General features: G+C 40.0%; 1 protein-coding gene across 3 annotated transcripts in view; it reads right to left on the bottom strand.

The window, feature by feature from the left end:
* bard1 (BRCA1 associated RING domain 1) overlaps window positions 1-19979 on the bottom strand; it is a 175034-nt gene that overhangs the window by 134430 nt on the left and 20625 nt on the right. Inside the window, exon 1 of one of the 3 annotated variants that reach the window (XM_072578616.1) lies at window positions 16824-16930. The exons of the other annotated variants lie outside the window; for them this stretch is intronic. The gene's annotated coding sequence lies outside the window, so the exon portion shown is untranslated. Of the gene's footprint in view, window positions 1-16823; window positions 16931-19979 lie in introns of those variants that run through there. 3 annotated transcript variants of the gene reach the window in all.

The raw sequence follows: 19979 nt of genomic DNA, 5'->3' as shown, positions 1-19979 counted from the left end.
AATACTAACATTTTCCCAACAACTGATGTCAGGTTAATTGGTCTGTAGCTCTCAACTCTCTTTCTCCTTCCTTCTTTCCTTGAATAGCAGTGTTACATTTATAAACTTCCAATCTGCTGGAACTGTTCATGGATCTCGGGAATTTTGGAAAATCATAATCTGCATTGTAAAATAATAGCAAGTATTTTTATTTTTCTGTATTGAGCCAGGCATATGAACAATCAGATATCCTTAGTGTCCTCAGATATCCAACATAGATAAAATGAGGGCAGAGGTACTGCTAAGGGAATATGAACAGTTAGGAGCTAAATTAAAAGGCAGTACCAAAAAGGTAATAATCTTAGCAATTTTTGAGAAGATTTGTAGCTCGGCTAATGATAAGTATGCAAGTTAGCTCGCTGAGCTGGAAGATTTATTTTCAGATGTTTTGTCACCATACTAGGTAATGTTATCAGAGCGCACCTCCGGTGAAACACTGGTGGTATGTCCTACCTCTCTATTTATAGGTCTTGGTTTCTTAAGGTGGGTGATGTCATTTCTTTTTTTTAAAAGGGAAGGTAGATAGGATTTAAATCAATGTGTTTATTAATGGAGTTCTGGTTAGAATGCCATGCCCCTAAGAATTCTCATGCATGTTTTTGTTCCTGAATTACTAACTGAGCCACAAGCTACTTGGCACAGGGTCAATAAGATTAAGCAGATAAATGTGTGGCTCAAAAGATTGATGTGAGAGAAATGGGTTTGAAATCATGGGGCATTAGGACCAGTAGTAGGGAAGAAGGGCCTTTTTCTGATGGGACTGTCTTCATCTGAACCATGATGGGACCAGAGTCCCAGTGAATCGCAAAACTAGGGCTGTAGACAGGGCTTTAAACTAAATATTGGGGGGGGGGGGGGGGGGGGGCTCAGTTATAGGGGGACTTAGAAAACGCAAATTAAAGGAATACCTAAGTGTGCTGAATTCAGGAGAGGTTATTAAAATCTGAAGCACAGACACAAATAGAAGTGTCTTTGGAAAGGGTTAGCCATCAAACTTCAAACACACTGGACAAACGAATGACAATTAGAAGAGGGACAGTTAATATAGGACTGAAGGTATTACATCTAAATGCACACAGGGATAAGGAATAAGGTAAGTGAGCTTGTGGTGCAGATCAAAATTGGCAGGTATGACATGGTGGGCTTCACAGAGATGTGGCTGCAAGGGGATCTGAATATTGGGAGCTGAATATTCAAGGATATAGATCCTCTTGAAAAACTAGGCAGGTGGGCAGAGGGGTTGGGGTTGCCTTATTAGTAAGAAATTAAATGAAATCAAAAGTAAGAAATGAAGTAGGGTCAGATGGTGTAGAATCTGTGTGGGTAGAACTGAGGAACCGGAAAGGTTAAAATGACACCATAGTTGGAGTTATGTAGAAGCCTCCAAACAGTAGTCAGGAACAGGAACGCAAGATACACCAGGATATAGAAAAGATATGCAGGAAAGGCAAAGTTACAGTGATCGTGGGGTATTTCAATATGTATGTGGACTGGAAAAATCGGGTTGGTAGTGGATTGCAAGAGAAGAAATTTGTGGAATGTCTACGACATTCTAGCGGGCCAATGATGGGCTTTGTTGGTGAAGCCCAATAGGGAATAGGCAATACTGGATTTAGTGTTGGACAATGAGGCAAACTTGATAAGGGAGCTTAGGGTGCAGGAACTCTAAAGAGACAGTGATCATAATATGATTGAATTTACTATGTAATTTTACAGGGAGATGACAGAATCTGAGGTAACGGTATTACAGCTGAATATAGAGGCATGAGGGAGGAGCTGGGTAGAATTGACTAGGAGAGGACCCTAGCAGGAAAGACAGTGAAACAGCAATGGCATGAGTTTCTGGGAGTAATTCAGAAGACACAACAGACATTCATCCCAAGGAAAGAGAAGCATGGTACAGGGAGGTTAAGACAACCATGGCTGACTAGGGAAGTCAGGGATAGCATAAAAGCAAAAGAGAAAGCATAGTGTGGCGAAGGACAGGGGGAAACCAGAGGATTAGGAAGCTTACAAAGATAAACAGAGGGCAATACAAAAAAGAAATAGGGACTGAAAAGATTAAATATGAGAGTCAGCTAGCCAGTAATATAAAGGAAAACTGTTAAAGAGTTTCTTTAGATATATAAGGGCAAAAGAGAGGCAAAAATAGACATTGGGCCGTTAGAAAATGACGCTGAGGAGAGAATAGTGGGGAACAAGAAAATGGCTAAGGAACTGAATAGTTACTTTGCGTCAGTCTTCATGGTGGAAAACATAAGTAGTATCCCAAAGATTCAAGAGAGTGAGGGGGGCAGAGCCGAGTATGGTGGCCATCATCAAAGCAAAGATGCAAGATAAACCGAATGGCCTGAAGATGGATAAATCACCTGGACCAGATGGACTACACCCCAGAGTTCTAAGAGAGAAAGCAATAATGGAGCCATTAGTGGCAACCTTTCAAGAATCGCGAGAATCAGGGAGGGTGCCAGAGGACTGGAACATCACCAGTGTGACACTCGTTTAAAAAGGGAGTAAGGTAAAAAGATAGAAAATTATAGACCGATTAGCCTAAACTTGGTCGTGGCTAAGATCCTGGAATCCATTGTGATGGATGAGATTTCTGAATACTTGAAAGCGTATGGTAAAATAGGGCAAAGTCAGCATAGTTTCATCCAGGATAGCTCATGCCTGACAAATCTGGTAGACTTCTTTGAGGAAGTAACGAGCAGGTTAGACCAAGGTCAGCCAATGAATATTATCTTCCCGGACTTCAAGAAGGCCTTCAACAAGGTGCCGCACAGGAGGCTACTAAGTGTTAGAGGCAAGATGCTAACATGGATAGGAATTTGGCTGTCTGGCAGAAAACTGAGTGGGGATAAAAAGGTTTTTCTCAGGATGGCAGTTAGAGACAAGTGGTGTTCCACAAAGCTCAGTGTTGGGACCACAACTTTTCACTTTATACATTAATGATCTCGATGAAGGAATTGAGGGCATTCTGGCTAAGTGTGCAGATAAAGCAAAGATAGGTAGAGGGACAGGTAGCATTGAGGAAGTGGGGAGTCTACAAAAGAATCTGGATAGGTTAGGAGAATGGGCAAAGAAGTGGCAGAAGGAGTACATGGGAAAGTGTGAGGTCATGCACTCTGGTAGGAAGAATAGAGCTATGAACTATTTTCTAAATGGAGAGAAAATTCAGATGTCTGTAGTGCAAAGAGACTTGGGAGTTCTAGTCCAGGATTCTCTCAAGGTAAACTTGCAGGTTGAGTCAAATGCAATGACAGCATTCATTTTGAGAGGACTTGAATACACTTCTGAGGCTCTATAAAGCTCTGGTCAGACCACATTTGGCGTACTGTGCACAGCTTTGAGCCCCATACCTCAGGAAGGATATACTGGCTCTGGAGTGTTCAGAGGAGATTCACAAAAATGGTCCCAGGAATGAAAAGCTTAACATATGAGGAACGTTTGAGGACTCTGTGTCAATACGCAATGGAGTTTAGAAGGATGAGGAGGATTGAATTGAAACATACAGAATACTGATTGGCCTGGACAGAGTAGATGTTGGGAAGATGCTTCCATTGGCAGGAGAAACTAGGACCGGAGGGCACAGCCTTAGAGTAAAGGGAAGACCTTTTAGAATGGAGATAAGAAGAAATTTCTTCAGCCAGAGAGAGTGGTGAATCTATTGAATTCACTGGCACAGAAGGCTGTGGAGGCCAGGTCATAGAGTATATTTAAGACTGAGATAGATCGATTCTTGAGTATCGAGGATTACAGGGAGAAAGCAGGAGAATAGGTTTATCAACCTCATCAGCCATGATAGAATGGTGTAGACTCGATGTGCTGAATTGTCTAATTTCTGCTCTAAGTTCTGGTCTAAGCCAGTGTTGAAACTTTAAATTTACCAGATGAAGGATGAGGACAAAAGGATTAAAAGCAAGTTCTTAAAGTCAAGGAGAAGGCAAAAAATGCACTATGTGGGCATTAGTACATGTTCACAGTATCTTAACACAAAACTAGTTCCAGAAGAAATTCTTTAGCCCATCTATTTAGCCTATCCACTGAAATTCCAATAACCCTGAGTCCCATAAGTCAGCAAGAACCTATCTTGCTGCTTCTTCAAATCCATTAAGATGCTGTGCACCAACATGTTCAGCATACTTAACACATTTTTAAGTTAAATGACTCCCTGTATTTTCCATTTATGTTGTCCTTAATGCATAAATTTAGCCCCTTGTATTTAAAACAGGAATTTTAAATTAAAATTCAAGACTATATACTGCATTCCAAGTTGAACAAAAATAACTGAGCATTCCATTATCTAAAATATTAAAATTCTCTCTCTCAATTACATTTACCCAAAAGGGCACGACTAAGGTTGTGATTATGCCACAAAATTATCAGTCAACACTAACTGTACTATGTCACATTCCAACAGGCCACATGAATCAAGAAAGAAATATTCTGTGTGATCCGGGTATATATTTGGAGACAATTATAATTACTTTTCTCGAGTGTCCATTTAAACCAGAAAATGTAGCATTTGCCGCAACATTGATAAGCTTTGCTATTGCTAATAGTTTAAACTAATAACATAAATGCTCCCCAGAATTAGACACTATGTTGAAGCGCCACTCCTCAATGTCTTTTCGTTTTTACGAAGTGGGTACTGTGTGAACATTTTTCATGAGGCGAGGTGATTAACCCTCTGTACTGCCTTTTCTTTTATTTTTAACAGTTTATCTCATTCTGTCAAGATTTCCTCTTCTTTCTATTTGATGTGTTCAATCTTTTTCTTTGTTGTTTGTGGTACTTTAGTACTGTTTTGCCAGTAGGAAACTTTCACTGCTATATGTAGTTGCCTCTTAAGATGGCAAACACAATAAACGGCATTTGGTAATTTTGGTGCATCTGAGTTAAAATGAACAGATCTATTCTCTTGTCATCACATTCCATTGTAAAGTTTTTTTACTCTCCCACCCCCTTCAAATAGGTGGATACATACTTTTTGAAAATAAGCCAAAACAGGGTAAAGGAGCAAAGGAATTTAAGAGTAGCCACATAAGCAAATAGAAACAATCACAAAAGAAAGACTGAGAAGAATGATGCAAACTACTCAGCTATGCCTTAAAAATTCACATTCTAAAAGTCTTGCATACCTTGGTCCAGTCAACCATGGAGAAATGTTGTAAATGTGTACCAGAACTAAAAACAGCAGCGACAGGTTGATTCACATGCAAAAGAAAAACACTCAAATTGGAAAGCCAGCAACCTTTCATTCCCAAAGCGGATAAGTATCTACAATTTCTAAAATTACTTCACTTTCAGGCTTTTTGTGATGGAGAATGAGGATTGAATTGCTTCTATTATAGCCATCCCTAAAATCTTGCTGTTATCAAAGTAAAGGAAAATGAGCAATCAATACATTGAAGTAATCTCATTTATCGTACAATTTAACAAATAAGGAGGCAAAAATATGAAGCAAACTGTCAGAAAGCCTTACTGAAATCAATTTTCTTTCAAAAAACAACATCTTGCATCAAATGAAGAAAGTTCAACTATATATTTAAAAACCAATCTTGAAAGGTTGACTTAAAATCAGCAACTTGTCATTGCCATTGTCCCCAGCACTAAATGCTTGGCATTCAACAGACAAGTCCCTCTAACTACTTACAATAATTATAGTAATTGTGCACATTAAATAATAAAGCACAAATAAAAAGATCTTTTCAAAAAATCTGAACTGCTTAGCCTCCCAAACCGATAAAAATGTGAGATCACACGTCTGAAGTGAATTGTTTTTTAACAATTAAATCTAGATACAAGTCATTTCACATAATGGCTTTTGAAAGGAGATCAGTTGCTTGTGCTGCTATATCTGTAAGGAAAGCAGTCCAATTAACTGTCCCTCTGTATTAACTGTGTCCAACTGCTACTTTTTCTATTCAATCAGGAACCCGCTGCAAGAAAAAAAAAGTGAACTGATTAAAGCAGGGTCTTCATTTCACTTCATTTTTTAGAATTCAAATCCCTGCAGTGTGGAAACAGGACCTACGGCCCAACAAGTTCACACCTACCCTCCGAACAGTAACCTACCCAGACCCATTTCCCTCTACTCTATATTTACTCCTGCCTAATGCACCTAACCTCCACATCCCTGAACACTATGTGGGCAATTTAGCACAGCCAATTCACCTAACCTGCACATAATTAGACTGTGGGACGAAACCAGAGCGCTCAGGGAGAACATGCAAACTCCACACAGTCACCCAAGGCTGGAATCGAACCTGGGTCACTGGTGCTGTGAGGCACCACAGAGCCACCTATTCTCACAAAAAAAAAATTAAAATTGGCTTGGAAACACAGATGGGGTAAAAACAATGACTGCAGATGCTGGAAACCAGATTCTGGATTAGTGGTGCTGAAAGAGCACAGCAGTTCAGGCAGCATCCAAGGAGCTTCGAAATCGACGATTCGGGCAAAAGCCCTTCATCAGGAATAAAAACACAGATGTCAACTCTCCATTTTCCTGCTCAAATATCTACTCTGGTCATTTTGATCTAGATCATTCCAACTCACTGCATTTGTACACAAGATAACTGAATTGGCAGATTTGTGCAAAATTCTTCACTGTTGTATTTTGAGATGGCAAAAAATCAGTAGCCATGAACAAGCTGTAGTTAGTGTTCAACTGAAAGCAAAAACAAGGCGTTTTTTTTTGCAGCATGTTTACCAGCAACTTACAATAATTCTGGGAAAAGCAGTAGGTCATTGCTATTTGAACTGGTCCCACTATCCAAGATCATGGGTAGTCTGTAGCTTAATTAGATACATTTATTATTACTCCATATCCCTCAACACCTATGGTTCATAAGAAAATATGAACCTTAAGTGTAAAATGAACAATTAGTCAAACATTTAACAATAATCTAACATCAACTGACATTGGTTGAGGAGAGTTTCAAACTTCTACAATCCATTGTGAGCATAAACGTTTCCAAACTTCACTCCTGCAAAGTCAGACTCTAATTATTTCCTGTCATCACTTGTTCTAGACTTCTCAACTTATGGAAATAGTTTCAACTTACATTGAGGATCAAATTGGTAGGGTATCAAAAAATGTTAATCAAATAAGCTCTTAACCTTCTAAATGGTAAATACTGCTTCTAACTTAGCCTTCTTTAAACCATCCACTGCGAAAGAAACTCAAATCAGGCTACTGTTAACATAATTTCAGTTCAATGCAATTCTTTCCAATTTTCTCTCCTGAAGGCAGAGTCATTTGCCTGGGGGTATTGTGCACTCATGCCCAAAGCTCTCATGGACCTTGCAAAAGTTGTGAATCGTCATATCTGAACCAACATTAAATGTTCAAACATAAGAAATAACACAAGAGCAACTTGAATTTATCTGGCAAGTTTAACAATGTCAAATGTCCTAAGATACTGGATAAATCACTAAAACAATACTATTGCTATAAGAGGTATATTTTGTCTTTTTTTTGAAGAGAGGTTTTAAGACAGAAGAGATGAACTGTCTTTCTTTCTCTTTCACTCTTTCTTTCTCTCCCTCTCTCCCTCACTCTGAACTTTCTCTTGATGATTTTCCTCCTGGACTGGGTAATTGCCTGTGAGACAATCTATTTTACTGAATTTTGCCTTTTGCCATCGGCATTATGCAATGTTACTCTATCAGAACAATCAATTAGTAACAGCAAATACATCTATTATTTTGTTGAACATTTTGATTAGAATTACAATTAAGCCAATTCCTTCATTTTTATTTTGTCTGTATTTTAACAGTAGTGTAAAAATAGTACTTAACGTTAAGTAGTTGGACCAACTGAATTACACCTGGATAACCCATACCTTACACTTACCTTTAAAATAATAAAAAGTGAGGGTCTAGACTGTCTTCTGAATGTATTTTGACGGGGTCCATAACAATCACATCCAACTTTTAGACCGACAGTCTAACTAGGCTGTTATCAACGATAGTGTTACAATACAGGAAACCCCATCCAAATAGCAAAAATGCAATAACTGCATAGTAATCAACAAAGAACTTGCAGTTCTGCAGCATTTTTCACAACCTCAGGATATCATTATCCCTCCCCTAAAATAAACTTTTGAGGTATAGTCAAATGTGATAAAGTAGGGAAACATTGCTGCCAAACTGCACAAATGCTTTCAAAGATAATTACTGTTTTTTTAAACAATACTGGTTTGAGGGATAAACATTGGTCAGGAGGTCAGGGGAGCTCTCTGGTCTTCAGAATTATCATGGAATTCTGTTCATACATGAGACAACAGATAAGGCTTTGGTTTAACGTATCAGCAAAAGGGTGACTGCAATAATTCCACAAACTGATTCCCGAACTTCTGTGATTGAACTCCCAGGAATCATAAGATAAGATTCATAAGATATAGGAGCAGAATTAGACCATTCAGCCCATAGAATCTGCTCTGCCATTCGGTAATAACTGATATGCTACTCACCCCATTTTCCTGCACTCTCCCCAAAAACATTCAACGCATTACTAATTAAAAATCTGTCTAACTCCTCCCTAAATTTACTCACTGTCCCAGCATCCACTACACTTTGAGGTAGCGAATGCCACAGATTTACAATTCTTTGGGAAAAGTAGTTTCTCCTCAACTCTGTTTTAAATTTGCTACCCCTTATCCTAAGACTATGACCCCCTCATCCCAGAATGCCCCACAAAAGGAAGTACCCGCTCCAAGTCTATTTTATCCATACCATTTATCATGTAGAATACCTCAATTTGATCTCCCCTCATTCTTCTAATTTCCAGGTAGTACAGACCTAAACTGTTCAATCTCTCTTTATACGATAAACCCCTCATCTCTGGGATAAATCTAGTGAACTTCCTCTGATTTGCCTCCAATGGTACTACATCTTTCCTCGAATAAGGGGACCAAAACTGCACACAACTTCCCAGGTGTGGTTTCACCAATGCCTTCTCTACTTGCAACAATACTGCCTTAGCTTGATATTTTATTCCTTTAGCTATAAATGCCAATATTCTATTTGCTTTCTTTATTATCTGCTGTACCTGCATGCTAGTTTTCCGTGACTCATGAACGAGGTCACCCAGAACCTTATGTACTGTAGCACCTCAAAGTCACTTCCCATTGAGATAACAGATCACCTTCCCATTTGCCTGACCAAAATGCACAACCTCACACTTAACCACTTTAAACTCTATTTGCCACATTTTGGCCCACTCTCCTAACCTATCTATACCCATTTGTAAGGTCCTTATTTCCTCATTGCAATTTATCATTCTGCCTATTTGCATATTTGGCCAGAGCCTTCTATCTCTGGGTGTATCCTTGTTAGCAATGTAGATTGTAAATAGCTGGAGCCCAAGGACCGAACCCTGTGATACCCCACTAATTATTTCTTGCCATCCAGAAAAAAAGCATTTAACCTGGTTCTCTGTCTCTGACCATCAGCCAGTCATCTATTCAAACTAGTAAGTGACTCTAATCCTATATGATCCAACCTTTTGTGCAGCATCTTATCAAACGCCTTCCGGAAGTCCTGATATATTACATCCAAAGGATCCTCATTATCCACTTTGCTTGTTATATCTTCAAAAAAATCAGTATCAGATACAAACTTAAGAGACGTGGCATGATAAGCTATGCAGTCAAAACCTGCATGCTTAAAACGCTAATTAAGATCAAGTACATTGTAGAGAAATCGGTATTATAGCTTTTATCTTCACCCGAGAATCTACGAATGTCAGGGGACCAAAAAGTAATTGACTGTCAAACTGGAGTTTACCAAGTACATCAATTGTTCAAACTTTAAATTAGTTTGTTCAAACCATCTTAATTTGCTTCCTTCACCAAAAGCTACACAGAAGCAGCAGGGACATCAGAGAAGGAGAAAAGGAGCATAACAATAGCAATTACTTTTTTAACCAGGTTATCAATAATGGTACACTGATTTTTGTGCAACTCTGTAAAGGGGCATGAATATTTACTGTGTAGTTTGGCAGTTAAGCCTGTGCTGAACAACTGCGGAATTGTACTCATATACATTTGGCTGCTGCAATACAATCAATCGTAGAAAATTGCTGCATGTTCATCCCTACAGAAATACAGGTGAGCACAGTGTGAAAACTGAACGCACTGCAAAAAAAAATCAAATTCTAGCCTGCAATCAGGCTCTGGCAAATGATCCAATCTCATGGTGTGCAATTCTTGGTGGTTCGAAAGCAGCAAAAGTAATCGACTCAAATGAAAATGATAGAAGCCAAGTTCTCTGGCAGACTAGTTAAAAATAAAATGATAAACTGTCTTGTGGCTGTACCATTAATTCCGTTCAGTTGTTCAGTGACTAAGTGACAATCTGAATTATCCTGATTTACACTGCTACACTAGAGCTTCCCAAGAGTAATGTAAGCAAGGCTAGCTTTATTTTATTTTGTGGAAAGGATGCATTTTATAGTTCAAATTTGTTTTCTTGAAAAAGCAGCACCCCAGTCACTCCACCCCTCAGCAACGTCAGAAAGACTTGCAATATTCCCAGAGCTGATAACTACTAGGATAGTTCAGCTGTGCAAAACAAAGCTAGTTTCCCTTTTCTTCTAAGACTTTTCTATCGCTTTGGTATTTTGAATGTGTTTTTGTTTTAGAAGATTCACAGAACAAGATGAAAAAGACACTATGGTTGGAAAAAAACATTTTTTCAGGTGAAGCAGTCAGCAAGATTTTAATTCATTCAAAGCCCATCTGCTTGTGGAAATTAACTTGGGGCCCAGTGTGCCTGACATTACACAGCCAGATGTTTGAGGGCATCAAATCCAAGAGCACAGAAGAAACACAAGGAAAATGCGCATAAGCTGTTACTAATCTTCAGACTTATCACCCATAAATACATTTATAACTGCTCATAAATGGATCAGGGTCTTTTTGAAATTAAAGTTGCAGATTCTCTCTGTGTAAACTTGACAATTTACACCTGATCAGAGTATAGCGCTTGATGAAGGATACATGGGATAGTAACTACATTCAAAATCACCACCAAGATAACAAGAGCAAGCTTATGATAACAAAAACAGAAATTGCTGGAATAACTCTGCAGGTCTGGTAACATCTGCGAAGAGAGAAATAGTTAATGTTTCGGGTCCAGAAGGTGCACCTGAGGCCTTGGATAGTGAGGGAGGAAGGAGGTAAATGGCAGGATTACACCTGTAATTAAATGGGGAGATGTTTGGAGCTGAGGAGGAGTGGACCAAGGTGCCCCGGAGAGAACAGTCCCAATTAAAGGCCGGCAAGAGGGCAAAAAGGGGACATGAGATAACTTTGGCAAATAGAATTCAGGAGAATCCAAAGGGTTTTTACAAATAAGTTAAGGACAAAAGGGTAACTAGGGAGAGAATAGGATCTCTCAAAGATCAGCAAGGCGGCCTTTGTGTGGAGCCGCAGAAAATGGGGGAGATACTAAGTAAGCATTTTGCATCAGTATTTACTGTGGAAAAGGATAGGGAAGATATAGACTGTCGGGAATAGATGGTGACAACTTGCAAAATGTCCAGATTACACAGGAGGAAATGCTGGATGTCTTAAAACGGCTAAAGGTGGATAAATCCACTGGACTTGATCAAGTGTACCCTCAGAACTCTGTGGGAAGCTAGGGGAGTGATTGCTCAGATATTTGTATCATCGATAGTCACAGGTGAGGTGCCGGAAGACTGGAGGTTGGCAAACGTGGTGTTACTGTTAAAGAAGGGTGGTAAGGACAAGCCAGGGAACTATAGACCAGTGAGCCTGACATCAGTGGTGGGCAAGTTGTTGGAGGGCAACCTGAGGGACAGGATGTACATGTATTTGGAAAGTCAAGGACTGATTAGGGATTGTCAACATGGCTTTGTGCGTGGGAAATCATGTCTCACAAACTTGATTGAGTTTTTTAAAGAAGTAACAAAGAGGATTGATGAGGGCAGAGCGGTAGATGTGCTCTATATGGATTTCAGTAAGGTATTCAACAAGGTTCCTCATAGGAAACTGATTAGCAAGGTTAGATCTCATGGAATACAGGGAGAACTAGCCATTTGGACACAGAACTGGCTCAAAAGGTAGAAGACAGAGGGTGGTGGTGGAGGGTAGCTTTTCAGACTGGAGGTCTGTGACCAGTGGAGTGCCACAAGGATCGGTGCTGGGTCCTCTACGTTTTGTCATTTACATAAATGATTTGGATGCGAGCATAAGAGGTACAATTAGTAAGTTTGCAGATGACACCAAGATTGGAGGTGTAGTGGACAGCGAAGAGGGTTATCTCAGATTACAACAGGATCTTGACCAGATGGGCCAATGGGCTGAGAAGTGGCAGGTGGAGTCTATTTCAGATAAATCTGAGGTGCTGCATTTTGGGAAATCATAGCAGGACATTTACACTTAGTGGTAAGGTCCCAGGGAGTGTTGCTGAACAAAGAGACCTTGGAGTGCAGGTTCATAGCTCCTTGAAAGTGGAGTCACAGGTAGATAGGATAGTGAAGAAGGCATTTGGTATGCTTTCCTTTATTGGTCAGAGTATTGAGTACAGGAGTTGGGAGATCATGTTGTGGCTGTACAGGACATTGGTTAGGCCGCTGTTGGAATATATTGCGTGCAATTCTGGTTTCCTTCCTATCGGAAAGATGTTGTGAATCTTGAAAGAGTTCAGAAAGGATTTACAAGGATGTTGCCATGGTTGGAAGATTTGAGCTACACAGAGATGCTGAACAGGCTGGGACTGTTTTCCCTGGAGCGTCGTAGGCTGAGGGATGACCTTATAGAGGTTTACAAAATTATGAGGTGCATGGATAGGGCAAATAGGCAAAGTCTTTTCCCTGGGGTCGGGGAGTCCAGAAATATAGGTCACAGGTTTAGGGCGAGAGGGGAAAGATGTAAAAGAGACCTAAGAGACAATGTTTTCACACAGAGGGTGGTACGTGTATGGAATGAGCTGACAGAGGAAGTGGTGGAGGCTGGTACAATTGCAACATTTAAGAGGCATTTGGATGGATATACGAATAAGAAGGGTTTGGAGGGATATGGGCCAGGTGCTGGCAGGTGGGACTAGATTGGGTTGGGATATCTGGTCGGTATGGACGGGTTGGACCGAAGGGTCTGCTTCCATGCTGTACATCTCTATGACTCTACAAGTGAAGGGAGGGAAACATGTGCCTGGTGGTGGCATTCATTGGAAGTAGTGGAACTGGCAGCTGGTGGTGCTTTGGATGTGGATGCTGGTGAGATGATAGGTGAAGATATGGAGACTGTATCGTTGTAGTGGGAGAGGAGAGAGAGGATGAGGGCAGAAACGATGGACATGGGTCAGATATAAATGAGGGCCCAGCGAACATTTGGGAGGCCCTCTTGTCAAAGTTGATATCATCAGAACAGATGTGATGGAGACAGAGAAACTGGCAGAAACAGGAAGCATTGTGTGAGGATGTATAGTTAAGGTAGCAGTGAGACTCATGTCAAAGAAGGGAAGTGATGAGTTGGAGATTGACCAGGTGGAAGTGAAGTTTGGAAGTGAAATTGATTAATTTTTCCGGTTTCAAATGAAAGAGGAAAGCAGCACCGTTGATGTCACTGATGTACCAGAGAAAGAGTTATGGATGGGGGACTGAATAAGACTGAAATAAGGAATGTTCCCCGTACCCAGAAAGAGATAGGCATAACTGGGGCCCATGCAGGTACTCATGCCCATCCCTTTGACCTGAAGAAAGTGGGAGGAGTTAAGGAGAAATTGTTCAAAGTGAGGATGAGCTCGGCCAGTTGTAGGACAGTGGTAACGGGTGGGAACAGTTTCGGCCTTTTTTCTAGGAAGGAGTGGAGAGTCATGAGACCATCCTGATGGGGAGATAGAAGTGATTGCATGTCTGTGGTAAAGGGGATGCTGCTGGAGCCTGTGAATTGGAAATTCTGAAACTGATATAAAGCATCAGATGAATCATGATGTGAGTAGGAAGAAACTGGACAAGGAGAGAAAAAAGATCAGTAAAGGTATTAAGAGATGAATTATGTGAAGTAGGAGGAGGCAGAAACAACGGGTCTACTAGCGCAGCCCCGTATGTGAATTTTGGGAAGGAAGCAGAAGCAAGCTCTGCAGAGTTGGCAGACTATGAGCTTGGAGGCAGTTGGGGGAAGATCATCAGATGAAATGAGACTAGTGAACATTGTGGCCTGGTGTTCCACGATGGAGTCATGGTCTAGGGGATATAGGTGGTGGCATTTGAATGTTGGCTGTCAGCCTCCGCAATGTAGGGGCCAGACAACAATAGTACCACCTAGTTGCTAGGCTTGATTGCAAAGTTCTGAAGGAGGTCTCTGGACCCGAAACATTAACTATGTTTCTCTCTCCACAGATGCTGCCAAACTTGCCAAGTTGTTCTAGCAATTTCTATTTTTGTTTCATGGTTTGAGTATCTCCAGTCCTTTGGTTTTTTGCTTTGACTTAAGATTATATTGCCTGAAGGGACAGTAACTGCAGCTGTGAAAACTGTTGCACTGCAAAGAGTCACTGAGTCTACAACACTTTCAGACAGAACTTACATGACTCAGTTTGTGGATGTAATAAACTTGTTGGAGTTGAACAGTCAGACAGATAACTTGCCGGCAACAACAATCTTTGTTCTGTCTCTTTCTACTCTGAAATTCTTTTAATCAGTATTGAAAACTTACTGTAGGGCTCATCACCACAAGTGAACACATCCTTAATGGAAAATTCATAATTGAAACTACTAATCTTCAGAAAAGCAAATTCAGACAGCCATAACTGAACAAGGAAGCAACCTCAGCAAAGTGACTTCGGCTATAAAAAAAAAATTTTGACAAGATGCAAATAGTTATTATTCTTGAATATAACTCTTACTTGAACAAAGCATTTTTCAGACATTTTATAATAATCTTTGCAGAGATTTTGTAAATTCCCTCTCTCCAATGCAATGTGTTCATCAGCGACAAGGGATGCCCATTCCCACTGCACCAAGAAGATGCTGCTGAACTATCATTTTGAAATACTGGAGACCACACTGCTGTTAGGGAGGGAGCTCCAAGATTTTGATCCAACAGCCCTTTAAGGTGCTACCTTGCCTTCAATATTACTAATCCAGCTCCTCTCTAATACTTAGATATTTTCTAATTAACCCGTTTAGAGATGTTATTATACTCTTCTGGAGTGGGTGGGATGTGAATTTGAGCCTCATGGGCCACAACAACCCCTTTCTCTTTAGCAATTAAAATAATAAAGTATTCAAATCAGGTGCTAAAAGGCCTATAACCACTAAGAAAATTTGCTCTGAACACTGGTAGTTGTGTGGCTAAATGCATCTGCTGACTATACTGTTACAGAATGAACCACAGATTAGAAGCCAGTCTTTAGAAAGAATAATCCATGTAGCAGTGCAGTAGTACTCAGAAATAAGTAATAATTGTCTCGATGCTACACTGACTCTCAGCCACAATAACAAAGATTCCTTATGATTGTCCCCTACATATAAACAAATAATTCAACCAAAACCCCCTTATAACCTCTAGCATTATCAGGTCATTGTTCTCTGATGCATTTGCAACTCACACAGTGCTTATTTGGGTACTATTAAAGAAAAGCATTTGAAGAAAACACAATTAATCTAACTGGCAACAGCAAGAAACAAAATCTTTGCAAAGATTGAGCCAAAATTGAAAACAGCAAAATATAACTTAGCATCCACTTTGCCTCCCACCAATATTTAGCTCAATTAGAGATTCATAGAGATGTACAGCATGAAAACAGGCCCTTTGGTCCAACCCGTCCATGCCAACCAGATATCCCAACCTAATCTAGTTCCACCTGCCATATCCCATGGTCCAAATCCCTCCAAACCCTTCCTATTTATATACCCATCCAAATGCCTTTTAAATGTTGCAATTGTACCAGCCTCCACTACTTCCTCTGGCAGCTCATTCCATACACATACCAGCCTCTGCGTGAAAAGGTTGCCCCTTAGGTCTCTTTTATATCTTTCCCCTCTCGCCCCAAACCTATGCCCTCTAGTTCTGGACTCCAGACCCCAGGGAAAAGACTTTTGTCTATTTACCCTATCCATGCCCCTCAATTTTGCAAACCTCTTTTGGGTCACCCCTCAGCCTCCGACAGTCCAGGGAAAACAGTCCCAGCCTGTTCAGCCTCTCCCTATAGCTCAGATCCTCCAACCCTGGCAACATCCTTGTAAATCTTTTCTGAACCCTTTCAATTTTCACAACATAGCCTTGCTGTCTTCAAAATGAATAACATTTCTATTAAAATTAAATTCAAGAATTTAAATTTCGCTTTTTAATATTTCCAAGCTTCACTGCATCATATAATCGAAAATATCTAATGATAAAATAAATGGGAACAGACGAGCTAAAGTGGGAATCATATTTAATACTGGATGTGCAGAAACCCATTCTGAACACACATTAAAATAAAACAAAGAACCACACTGTCACTCGTCTTATGGGAAGGGTTTGGTTTCTGGGTTTAGGAAATACATTTTAATACTATGAAGTTGAAGTTTACAAGATTGCAGAGGCCAAAGCAAAACTGCCGTAAATTCTATTCTTTGGCAAAGCAAATAGCAATAGATAGAAGAGAAAGATTTGGATTTTAGAAGAAAATAATGAAGCAATGTAGAATTTTCATTTCAAGTATAATAAACAGAGGAAAGTTAAGTAAAGGATTGGCTGAAGATTTGCTGAGGTTGGGTCAAAACAGAAATTTGATAAAAGAAACTGTCAAACAAAATACTCAACGAAGCAGGCGAGGAAGGTCGGTCACACTGAAAGTGTCTTATTCAGCAGACTGTCTAGAAGTTAAAGACAGCTGTGTGGTCTCTGAAGTCCAGGAGTTGTCTCAAAACAGATGCAGTACCATCAACCTGTTTGAAACCAGAAAGACGAAGAGAGAATAGGGAAGTACTCGAAGTTTGTTTTGCAAACTAGCTTTATGGGAATAAAACCAACTAGCTCAAGAAGTGCGACATCACAACCCATAAGAACATATTTGGATATTGAAGACTATGTGAATATCAGGGCTGAAATAGGGGCATGCCCTTATTTGGTGCCACCAGCTGGTATACACCTGTATACGGTCGCCCCTCAGTCTCCTATGCTCTAAAGAAAAAACTCCTGTCTTGTTCAACCTCTCCCTATAACTCAGACCCTTGAGTGCTGGCAACATCTTTGTAAATTTCTTCTCCACTCTTTCCAGTTTAATAACATCCTTCCTATAACAAGTGATCAAAACTGAACACAATACTCCGTGTGGTCTCACCAACATCCTATACAACTGCAAAATAACTTCAACTTATATACTCAATGCCCTGACTGTTGAAGGCCAGTATGCCAAAAGCCTTCTTTACTGCCCTGTCTACCTATGACTCCACTTTCAGGGAACCACACACCTGAACTGTAAGGTCTCTCTGTTCCACTAGACTCTTTAAGGCCCCACCATTCACCATAAATCTCTTATCTTGATTTGACTGTTGCAGTTTCTGATAACCTTCCTCACTGTCCACAACGCTGCCTACTTTAGTGTCGTCTGCAAACTTACTAATCATGCCTTGTGCATTCTCATCCATATCATTGATATAGATAACAAACAACAATGGGCTCAGCATCAATCCGTGAGGGACCCCACTAGTCAGAGGCCTCCAGTCCGACAAGGATCCTTCCACTATTACCCTCTGCTTATTATGAAATCCGAGTTTGACTACTCTCATAAAGGTTGTAAGGATTTGTCAGCCTACTTTGCTTTAATGTTAACAAAGCCAATTACTTAACAGCAATAAATTTGGATTGATTCACACCTTTAAATGCACTAAACAACCACAATACAAAGCATGTTACTGAAGCAAACTTTGTAAATTATCTCAAAATAGGTTAGTCCTTAATAATAGAAGGGATTGAAGAGTTGGTTTAAATGTTGGCAAATAATGTTTGATCAGACCAAAAAGAGGTAAGCTTGTGGAGTACAATAGTTGTAGAACTGGAAATTGCATTCTATATATTAAAAGGCATGCCTCTTACAGAAATAGAGGAACCTTGATTATCCAAAGGACATAGGTGGGGAGGATTTCATTCAGTTAATTGAATGCCGGATGACGTAACTAGTCAAGCATGACAACCTTGAGATCTTGTTCGGATAATCCGAAATTCAGTTAATCAAATCCCGGATAATCGAAGTTCCTCTGTAAATGACTTTTGTCTGAATTTTGGAGTGATTGAAAATATAGTGAAGAAGTGAACAAAATTGATTTGCTCATATGTCATCTTTAAATATTCACTAATTAAAATCATCAGGTTAATTGGTTCCTGCATCATACCCTTTTATCGATAGGCACTTCCTTTTAAAAAAATACAAAAACGTATTCACATCATTACCACACAAACAGAATTATTCAATTTTACTCCTTTTATTGTTGATTACTTTCAAAATTTCATTTGAACACTCTTTAAAGTAGTGTTAATAAATCCAAACCACAAATGGATTAGAACTTGTACCCTATATAATTAAACCTGGAAGTTTCATGGAACTTTATACATAAAGTTGTATTCCTGCACATTGTGAGGAGAGAATGACTATAATCAATCAGTTGGGATCGGCGCCACAATTGACAAAACAGCACAAATCTATAGTTCCTTTAATGTAATACAATGTCCCAAGGCATGTAACAGGAATCTGAAAAAGCAAAGCAGAAAACACGTCTCATCTGGTGAAACTATGGTAGATGGCCAGAGTTAAGAGAATCTTAAATTTAGTGTTATGAAGATGTAAATTGAAATATCTTCCCGTGGATTGCCATCTTGCTGCCATGGAGTTTCAATGTTCCGATGATCCTGAGAGCGACACTGTTCGAGTTCTTAGCGCCTGATAGGGCCACCCATGACAGCAAGGTCAAAGGGAAGGAACCAGACAAAGCACAGCCCAATACAAGTCCTCTATGGCAAACCAGATATGTGATATCAATGGCTATGATGGTGGGTGAAGGCTACAGCAGTAGAGAGATACCTCAATCATCGAGGTTTCCTTTCCAATTGGAATTGGATCAACAATCATCTCATAACTCTTCACCTATAACTTGCCAAGAACCAGTAGGCAGCGGTCCTAAGTGTTTATGCTCCAACCCTTGATGCCACGGATGAGTCCAAAGGAGGCTTCTACTCCACCTTGGACACTATACTCACCACCATCCCCATGGAAGATAAAACTGTCATGTTTGGAAATGACAGTTCCTTCCCAGAGTTGGGCATCAGAAAGGAAGGAGTCGTGAATTGCAACTCCAAAGGGAATTCTCTTGATCACCAAATGTGCAGAACACCAGCTAGTCATCACGAACACACTGGTCTGCCAAAAAGACAAGTTCAAGGCTTCTTGGAGGCATCCACGATCAAAGTATCAGCATATGATCGACTACATTATTATTCAATCCCAAGAACAAAAGGATGTCCTCATTAACAAATGAATGAGTGGTGCAGATGACTGTTGGACAGACTGCCAGCTCATCCACTCCTCACTGTCCTTCAAGTAATTACTAAGGCAGCTGAAGATACAGTTCAAAGAAAGCTTATAGTTGAGTGGACTAGCAAACTTCCAACAGTGGCATCACCAAAATCTCCAAAGAATTAATTTGAATGGAGTGGAGGAAAGAACTGAAGACAACCATCCCCTCATGCTGTGAAGAAACCACTGGTTCCAAGACTAGGAAACACTAAACCAGTTTGCCGAGAACTTCCACATTATCCAAGATAAGATGAGGAAAGCTGGAAAAACAACATCAGCAGCAAGGCAAAGAGGAAAGGCAGAGTTACAAAGAATAACAAACAGAACCAAAAACCAATGATGGGTTGCAAATGCTAAGGAGCTGCAACTCTTTACTGACAAGAGCAACACCCAGGGTTTCTTAACTA

The sequence above is a fragment of the Chiloscyllium punctatum genome, chromosome 10 (assembly GCF_047496795.1).
Source record: "Chiloscyllium punctatum isolate Juve2018m chromosome 10, sChiPun1.3, whole genome shotgun sequence".
In the NCBI taxonomy this organism is placed as follows: domain Eukaryota; kingdom Metazoa; phylum Chordata; class Chondrichthyes; order Orectolobiformes; family Hemiscylliidae; genus Chiloscyllium; species Chiloscyllium punctatum.
Note: the sequence above shows the minus strand (reverse complement) of the source record. Positions and strands in the feature narration are given on the sequence as shown.